This window comes from Asparagus officinalis, chromosome 3 (assembly GCF_001876935.1).
Source record: "Asparagus officinalis chromosome 3, Aspof.V1, whole genome shotgun sequence".
In the NCBI taxonomy this organism is placed as follows: Eukaryota; Viridiplantae; Streptophyta; class Magnoliopsida; order Asparagales; family Asparagaceae; genus Asparagus; species Asparagus officinalis.
This window is the reverse complement of record NC_033796.1, coordinates 3,021,347-3,030,838: the sequence shown is the minus strand read 5'-3', so window position 1 is coordinate 3,030,838 and position 9,492 is coordinate 3,021,347. Positions and strand designations below refer to the sequence as shown.

Below are 9,492 nucleotides of genomic sequence, written 5' to 3'. Positions count from 1 at the left end.
CTAATTCCTCAAAAATCAAAAAAATTGCAACCACAACACTAAAACAAGGTAATATCTTATTCTCCTAATTCTAACTTACAATTTCAAAATCGGGGTTGAAAGTTCACTTGTTCATCTTCATCTACAGTTCACTTAATTAATTGACGTATAAGTTTTTCCATTAATGATGGGCATGAAAAACCATAAGGATCTTCTTTAAAAAAAATAAACTTTAACATGAAAATACCTTACACCGGTGGCTGCGATCAACGGGCGGCGGCGGCGGTGGACGTCGACGAATAGATCTGGATCACGGGCGGCGATGACAGCGGTCGACGACTAGATCTGGACCACAAGCAGTGGCGATGGTCGGTCAGGGGTGGTGATCGAGCGGGCTGTCGAGGAGCGCTCACCACGAGCGACTCAACCACGAGCGCTAGTGGCTGTCCACGAATGCTCGACCACAGGCGCTAGCTGCGGTCAATGATGTCTGACGACGGCGCGAGCGAAGGTCAACAAGCACTTAGCCATAAGCACGAGCGGTGGAAGATGGCGAGGAGGCAGACCTCCGATAGGGGCGCAGAAGGGTGGGTGAAACTTTTTTTACCGTGGATAAGAGAGGGGGAGGGGGGGCGAAGAGAGAGATATTTGTTAATTTGTTTTGGGTGAAATTTTTAGGGGGAATTCTCCCGCTAATTTTTTTAGGTTTTACATCCTTTGAGTTAATGTTGGATTATTACGATATTAAAATTAGAATTAGGGTAATATTAGTTTTTTGTGAAATTAGAGTTAAAATCAGGTCATTTAGGTGAGTTGCTAGTGCAACCCTCAAATCTAACTATTATTATCAAATTTCCTTTTACATCCTTAATTTCAAAGTTAATGTTTAGGTCATTTCAATATTAGTCCCTCTAATCTTTAATATTTCCAAAGTAGTCCCTCAAATCTACAATATTTCAAAATTAGTCACTCAAATAATAAAATTTCTATTACATCCCTCAAATCATCACAATGTTTACAATTAGGCCCCCTGGTTAACACCAGTTAGATTTAAAAAAATATTCTTTTAAATTTAACTATTATTACCAGTTTCTCATGACTTTCAATTATAAGAAACTGGACCCATGAAAAATCCTCATTGGTTCCCACTATGTATAACTAAAAATGATATCCTAATTGGTTCCCACTACGCCAGGAGTTTGTCGAGATTTCGAGGGTCAAAAATAATCTTTTTATTTTTTATATATAAAAAAGGAAAATAAAAAATAAAAAACCCTAAAAAGAAAATCAAAAATCAAAAAATTAAAAATATGTACATGTAACATGAAAGTGCAACGTGCTAGATATCAAGAGATAGAGTGCTTAAATATTGTCTCAATCTAGTGACATGGTCTTCAGGTAAAAGTTTTGTAGAAATATCTGTAAATTGTTGATTAGTGGAGATAAAGTCAATCTAAATATTCTCCTTAATAATGTGGTCTTTAGCAAAGTAATGTCGAACAACTATGTGTTTTGTGTGTGAATGGTAGATTCGGTTGTTGCTCAAGTTAATAGCACTCTTATTGTCACATCTAAGAGAAACTTTATTAAATGTGATGTCATAATCCTACACATCTAAGTAAAAACATCCAAAGGGCTTGTGCATAACAACTACCCAATGCATTGTACTTAGCCTCTACATTAGAAAAAGTTATACAATTTTATTTCCTACTAAACCAAAAAACCATAGAATGCTCTAAAAGATGTATTGTAACACTAGCACTCTTCTTATCTGCATGACACCGAGTATAATAACTGTCTAAATATCTAATCAAATCAAAAGCATTACACATATGAAACCATAAATTGAACTTTTACGTGCCAATTAAATATCAAAAAATTCATTTTACAGCTTTTATATGTGATTCTTTATGATTGGCTTGAAACTTTACACACAAACATATAGAAAATATAATATCAGGATGAGAAGCAGTAAAATTAAGAGACTACCAATCATTACACCATATCTCTTTTCATCAATTAGTTCTTAAGTCTCATATTTTGTAAGCTTTGCAGAAGGACTCATTGGGATTAAAGTTGCTTTTAAATTGTCCATATTAGATTATTTTTATCTAAACTAATAAAAGATGAAGCCAAAAACTCACAAATATGACATCATATATGCAATAATACAAATAATAACATGTGATGAATTTTAAACAAATATTTAATAAACAAACGAATCGAATATACATCTGGTCAAATTCTAATCATTAGCAAACTTGAATGTGTTAAATGAACTACCGAATCAAATATGACTAAATAGTTATTTGAACAATTATCGAACTATTTGTTAATTATTTGGTTCATTTACATCCCTAGATGTAGCAATTTACATAATTTGGTGGTCTACTTTTAAAATATTATAGATTTGAGGGACTAATATTAAAATAATTTTTAATTTTATTGTGGAGGTCACTCATTAATAATGGGATAATCAATCACTAATGTTATTTTTTTTACGATAGGCACATTAGCATTAGCGACGAAACACATTCGTCACCAATAAGTATTGGCGACGGAGTGAATCCGTCGCCAATACTCATTGGCGACGGATGCGTTCCGTCGCCAATGTTATCCTATCGCCAATGAGTATTGGCGACGGAAAAACATTGGCGACAGATCGAATCCGTCGCCAATACTCATTGGCGACGGGAAAACATTGCGACGAGGTTGTTCCCGTCGCCAATGCAAAACGGAGTATTGGCGATGAGGTTGTTCCCGTCGCTAATGTTTGTATTGGTGACAGATTCGAAATCTGTCGTCAATACCCGTCGTCAATGTCCAGTTTTTTACTAGTGGTTGCCCGGGTTAAAAGAAGTTACAGGGCCATTGAATTTAGCAAATGGGTAATAATCCTGACATATTTGTTGGTACTAATGAAAAAACAATGACTCGAGTGGGCATATAGGTTGAGCAATGTGTCTGTGCATAGGCTTTGTTCTCGACAGATCCATGGCCACCCTTGTCTTAAGTGGCCGAGTAGCGTAGCTCTTATCTGGGCATTTTTTTCTTTCTTCTTGAGAGAACAAGTTTGTTTAGTTTGTGAGGGCTCAGCAAATTTATATTTTTCAAAGATGTTCTAAGTTATTGCCCTTCTGACCAATAACGGATCCAGAAAAATTTTCTTGGGGAGCAGACCACAAGTATCGATTTACATAAATAAACAAAGCTCAATTCGGAGATGTATAACGTGTGATATGGATGTTTTAACAAGACAATGTCAAAACGATTAGCAGCATGCTGGAAACGTGCATAGATGCTAAAACTTGTATGGCCCATAACTTTTGACTCGGTTATCGGAATCACTATTATAATATGTTTTCAGAAAGCTTTTACCATGATCTACAAAAGTAAGATCTCTAGGGGTGCAGTTGCTCACCCCGGGCACCACTTGGATCCGCTCCTGCTTCTGACTCCATATCCTTCTTCGCGAACCAAGCAGACTGTTGCAGTGTTCTTCCAGCACAAACTTTGAACTAAATGTTGACAGGCTTCTGCTCTATTATTGCTAAATATACATTTAAGTTGGTAGAACCAAGATGACAAGAAGAAGGTCCTATGAGATGCCAGATGGAAATATTTCATAAAACACCAAATCCAGCGTATTGAGAGTAGGATGTACAAATGGAATAGGGTTGGCTTGATGAAATACATAGCGCAATGACTTCTTATATAAGGGCAAGGCGAGACTGTGAAACGAAAGTATTTGAGTGCATTCACAACTTTCTGTAGAGAAATTAGTTTATAAGGTGGGAAAGGGTTGTGCGGGTTGGAAATGAAGGTCTAAAATATAAGACCCGAAAACTCCAATTCTTCGCATTACTCTTCTGGACAATTAAGTCCTTTTATGATTACCTTATCCCACAACGAGTCATGCAATATTGAAGAATCTCAAGATTTTCAACATACCAACCTATTCTGAATCAACTGGTTATCAGGGCAACAAAATTATAATCTTCAACGGCTATGTTACCTAGGTACTTCTATTAGGAAGTCGTACCTATACCGGACACATACCCTTACCCGTATCCAAACTTCTTGGACACGTCTTGAATATATGCATATGCTTATTCAAATGTATACTCAATTATATAATACATGTTTAATTTAAAAAACTACTCATGCACTTCTTCAATGTATATTCTACACTTCACATCTATTTCTTATACATTGATCTTATGTAAATAAGAAAACTGGTTACCCCGACACGGCAACTCGGGGGCTATACCCATGTCGGACCCGTTTTAGGTACAGCTACGTACCCAAACGCGGTGGACACGGATGGGTTCTTAGGCCAACTGATATTTGGGGATGAAGAAAGATGATGATGAACATTTCACTCCCTCTCTCTCCTCTCTCCATTTTACTTTATTTTTTATTAACTTAGTGGAGTATGACATCATCCCTCACATGGGGTGGTTTGATGAGAATGAGTTTTGATTTTTGTCTTTTCTGGATAAGGATAGCATTCATCACGGGTCCTTAAGTTTGGAGAAATAAGAAAGGCAAGTGGCTCATTTTTACTTATGGAGAATTTTTAGTATGTAGAAAGTCACCTGGCTAAGTCAATCTTGCTACAATACACATATTGAATTCTCAATATGTTATAATTGTTATATATATAGCTTATATTCCCTTGAAAGCCATTGATCTGCATGAAAATGTAGTAGGTATGTAATTTAATATTGATCTAAAGTGAATTATTTTATATATACACAGTCGTGTCCCCGTACCCTACTTTTTACAAATTTGCCGTGTCCCATATCCGTACCCGTACCCGTGTCTATGCAACATAGTGAGAAAACAATATTGATCTTACGTAAATTATTAATTTAATACATATAAATATACATAACATACATATATATATATAGCAGTGTCTCCATATCCTACATTTTACAAATTTATCGTGTTCCGTACCTGTACAGGTGCCCGTACCCGTACCTATACTGTATCCATGCAACTTAGTCTACGGTTATCACAACTTCAGAGTTTCAATGTAGTGGAAGGAACTGTACGAGGGTATCAGAGCAATGACATAAAATGGTCATGATGAGCATCACAATATCCTGGATCTAAGAAACTGAGGAAGGAGAAAGAAAGGGTCAACAGATCATTGTCCTTGATGCATCCTTCTTAACGTCTATGTTAAACCACCATGTAAATGTTGTTGGGGAAGGTTCCACTAGATTAATTCTCTCTTGAGTCGACCATTTGACAACTCCTTTCACGCGATGCATCACCCCTGGTTCAAGTTCTTTTTCAAAGAGCAATATCGTGAAAATTTTCTGAATTATAATCATGTACCATGCTGTTTAGTACATGGACATACTTCTATATATTTCACTCGTATCTGACTAAACGGTAAGTTTAGCAATATAACTAGCCTTAATGGATGGAAAGGTACGGGAAGTAAGGAGAAGAGTCAGAAATAAATGTCTCAATGAAACTCCAATCATGTGTCACCAAAATTTTCTGAAATGATTTCAGTTATGCCTTTCAATAGTGGATAAAAAAAATCCTATATACGTGAACAAAGAAACACTTTACAAGTTCTATAATCATGGAGTTACTGTTTACATTAAAATCACCTGCTGCAGTAATCACTAGGTGTGCCTTTGTGTTGGATACCATCAAAATTGATATGGGATATTACAATGTACATACTTGTTCTCCAATCATGACAGGGATCTAATACGTGAATAATATGAACTTAAGCATGGTTAACATAATTGGGAGGGTATATCGTATGTATCAAATGAAAAATAATCAATGGTACATGCCGAACATGACTTTCAATATGGCATAAAATCGAGGAATACGAATAATACATCTATATGAAACATTTTTTAGGTTGAATTATTAAAGTAAGAAATATTAGATTAAATTATTTATGTTCTATTATAAAGTAAGTAATAGTCCTGAATTTCCAACATATGGGTACTTGATAGAAGTTAAAATCTCTCTATCAACTTCTTAATCTTATAATTAATAACAAATCTAACTCAACTAAGGGAGTGTCACCTATTTTTATAGTACTATATATGTATGTATAAGTGTATAACAGGTTTTTTAGTTGTGCTCCAGGGCACGTCTCGAGGTATCTTTTGAGGATAGTTGCCTTGAAACGCAAAATAAAAGTGATCTGTCTCTAGCGGCATACACTTCCTTACTTGAAGCATAAGTGAAGTGTATGTTTCATTCCTCATGAAGTGCTTCTCTTTTGAAGCACATGCGTCAAGTCAGGTTCATGAAATTAAGAAACGGTTCCAGCTAAAACTAAGAAGGTTGTTGTTTCGTTTATTTTTTATAGATTTTACATTCATCTCTAGCAATCAATCTCTTGTCTCTTCTTTGAGATGTGTTAATTTCCTTGTTCATCTCTTATGTGGGCTTTCGAGTCAATGGAGCTGATGAGCTGATTTTTTAGTAAGAAACAATTACTTTAGGCCGTGATCTTCAGCACAGAAATGTGGCAATAGTTTGCCGTCTACGATCTGAATGCATCTGTTTATGAGTTATAATAACACTATGTATATTACGTATTTAAAATATTTATAAATTTTTAAATTAAGTTATAAGTAATTTCTGTGGGCTTACGCCTTGCACCTTGAATCTTACTCCTCGCTTATGTAAGGGTTCAACATTTCACCTTGCATTTTGAACATTTGATGTAATTTGTTATACTATGTGCTACAGTTTGCTGCCATTTTGGAGTTGCCCTGCAGTGCATCATTTAAAAGTATACATCAAGAGATGTGATGTACTCTTATGGTGATTATACCATGTTGTTGGTGAAGTTTGCGGCACCCTCTTGATGTACTCTTATTGGTGATTATACCATGTTGTTGGTGAAGTTTGCGGCAAAGAGCCGATCGAGATTTTGTCGGTGAAACTGTCACAAGAATTATCTATTTGAGTAGTACATATATCCTTTTGCAAAGAACATTTCCTTTTCTGATCCAAAATTCACGAGACCAATTATAATTATGTTACAGGGCACCATGTGTCCTCTCGATTTCTTCCTTGATATTTAACAAGTTGAAAGAATACTTCAACTTGTCCATACGTTCGATTCAAATAGTTTTGAATAATAGTAAAAAAAAATCTGTTCCACAAACTAAAGTGGCATCAGATATGTAAAACCTTTTGCATGTTTTTTTCGTTTTAACTTGTTAGTATACACGGGGGACAAATCTGAACGAAGTAGCAGGCAAGTAATAATTAAGAACGAGGCAGGAGAGTGAGTGAGTCTGTTGGAAAACTAAGTCCCAAAGGTGTTTACACTCCATAAAATGGTGGAATGCGTGAAGAGGCATCCTCAGCTGTAGCAGGCTAGCTAGTAGGCATCACCACATCACCAGCTTTTTTTTTCTTCACTTTGTCAATTACATTCCTGCAAATATTTTCTCTAGCCATATCCATAATTTCTCTATCACCCCCACCCCCAGCTTTCTTCTCTTAGCTATATACCTCAGTTACTATGGCGTGATGCCGTCTCCTCTCCAGATCCCTGGGCTCGACCAGTCAAGACGATGAGCAAGAGAGCCATCGAAGAACATACCAACGCTATAGAGACCTTCTAGCACCACTTCCAAGCTTCGGCAGTTGCTGTTCAAGCCAACTTTAGTTCCATAATGGTTGGTTTGGAACTGTGCCTGTCCTCACTGGAACCATGGCAGCCCGAGAATTGTTCAAGGCCAGACCTACTGACATATAGTCCTTGCGACCTTCCCAAAATCAGGAACTACCTGGCTGAAGGCCCTCCTCTTTGCCACTGTCAATCGCCGCGACACGAATTCTGATCCTCTCCGCCTCTTTTCCACGCTGAACCCCCACCAATGCGTTTCGTTCCTTGAAAACCAATTTTACGCAAAAGATTGCGTGACACAGCTAGGCTCCTTCCCATATCCGAGGTTTTTCTCTACTCACATCCCGCTACATTCGCTACCGAGGTCCATCGTTGAGTCTGGTTGCCGAATTGTCTATTTGTGTCGTAGTTCCTGATAGGATTGTGTCTTTGAATCTTTGTATAACTTCATGAAAATTAGATAGGATTAGAGATCTATCATGATTAGGAGATTGAGTTTCATCATGATTAAGAGTTTGAATCCTATTCTAATTAGGAAGTTAGGCTACAGATGAGGTTTTGGTTTTCCTATATATATTCTTTTATTGTTGGAAGAAATATCAAGCAGATGAGAGAGAGCCAATATTCTTAAAATATAGGGTTAGCAGGGGGCGTATCCTGATTCAGGAATATTGTGTGAGAGGTGAGAGTTTCATAGTCTTTGTCTGTATAAAAGATTACATCATTGGGAGAGGATTCGGAGTCTTTGTCAGTTCAAAAGATTATAAGGAGAGGGCTTTAGAGAGAATATGAGAGTTGATTATGAATGTGAGGTTGAGAGATTGAGAGACGAGAGTTGAGTGGTTCCTCTTGTAGTTCTCTCTGATACATAGTGAGAGACGAGAGTTGAGTGGTTCCTCTTGTAGTTCTCTCTGATACATAGTGGATTTCTCGTATTGTTGCCCGTGGACGTAGGTTGAGTGGTTCCTCTTGTAGTTCTCTCTGATACATAGTGGATTTCTCGTATTGTTGCCCGTGGACGTAGGTCGAAGTTGGTCGACCGAACCACATAAATCTCGGTGTTCTTTCTTCTTGATTGTGGATATTTTATATCTTGTTGATTGTGGGTTGCCTTCCAAGTTACGTAGATTGTAGTAGGCGGGGAGACTAAATTCCCCAACAGTGCCAAGGATATGTTTATCTCACTGCGGCACTTTGTTAACAAGGTTAGTCTGAGCTCTGGAAGAGAGCCCCAGCCACTTGAAGTGGACTTTAACCGGTTCTGTAACGGGCTTACTTTTTTCGGGCCTTACTGGGATCACGTGCTCAGATATTGGAAAGCTAGCCTGGAAATCGACAAGTACAAAACTTTGTTCATGAGATACGAAGAGATCATGCATGATCCGATTGCTGAGTTGAAGAGGTTGGCTGAGTCCATCGGACGCCCCTTCACAGCCTATGAAGAAAAGGAGGGAGGGGGTAGAGAGCATACTTCAGCTGTGTGACTTCAAGAACTTGAGCACTTTGGTGGTCAACAAGGTTGGTACAACTGAAATGGCCCATGGAGCATTGAACAACAACATTCTATTTGGTCATGGCACTGTTGGGGGTTGGATGAACCATCTCACTCCTGAGATGGTTCAGCGATTGGACGAGATCACGGAGGCTAAGTTCAGAGATTCTGGCCTGACCATTTGAATCCTCACAGAACCCCTAGGGTTCTCCTGATGTTTGTTTGCTTATTATTTCTATTTAGCCTCTGGTAAGGGGAGGTCAGTTAGCAATGGTGTTCATTCTACAGATGTTACAGCGTTTTCCTACCATCTTCTCTGTGGTCATGCATGCATGCTGTCCCAAATCTTAGATTACTGATCCAGATATGCAACTTCAATTCCTATGTT

The 9,492-nt window shown here is 37.6% G+C and overlaps 1 pseudogene; it reads left to right on the top strand.

Annotated features, from left to right (window-relative positions):
- LOC109832499 lies at positions 7,697–9,370 on the top strand (annotated as a pseudogene).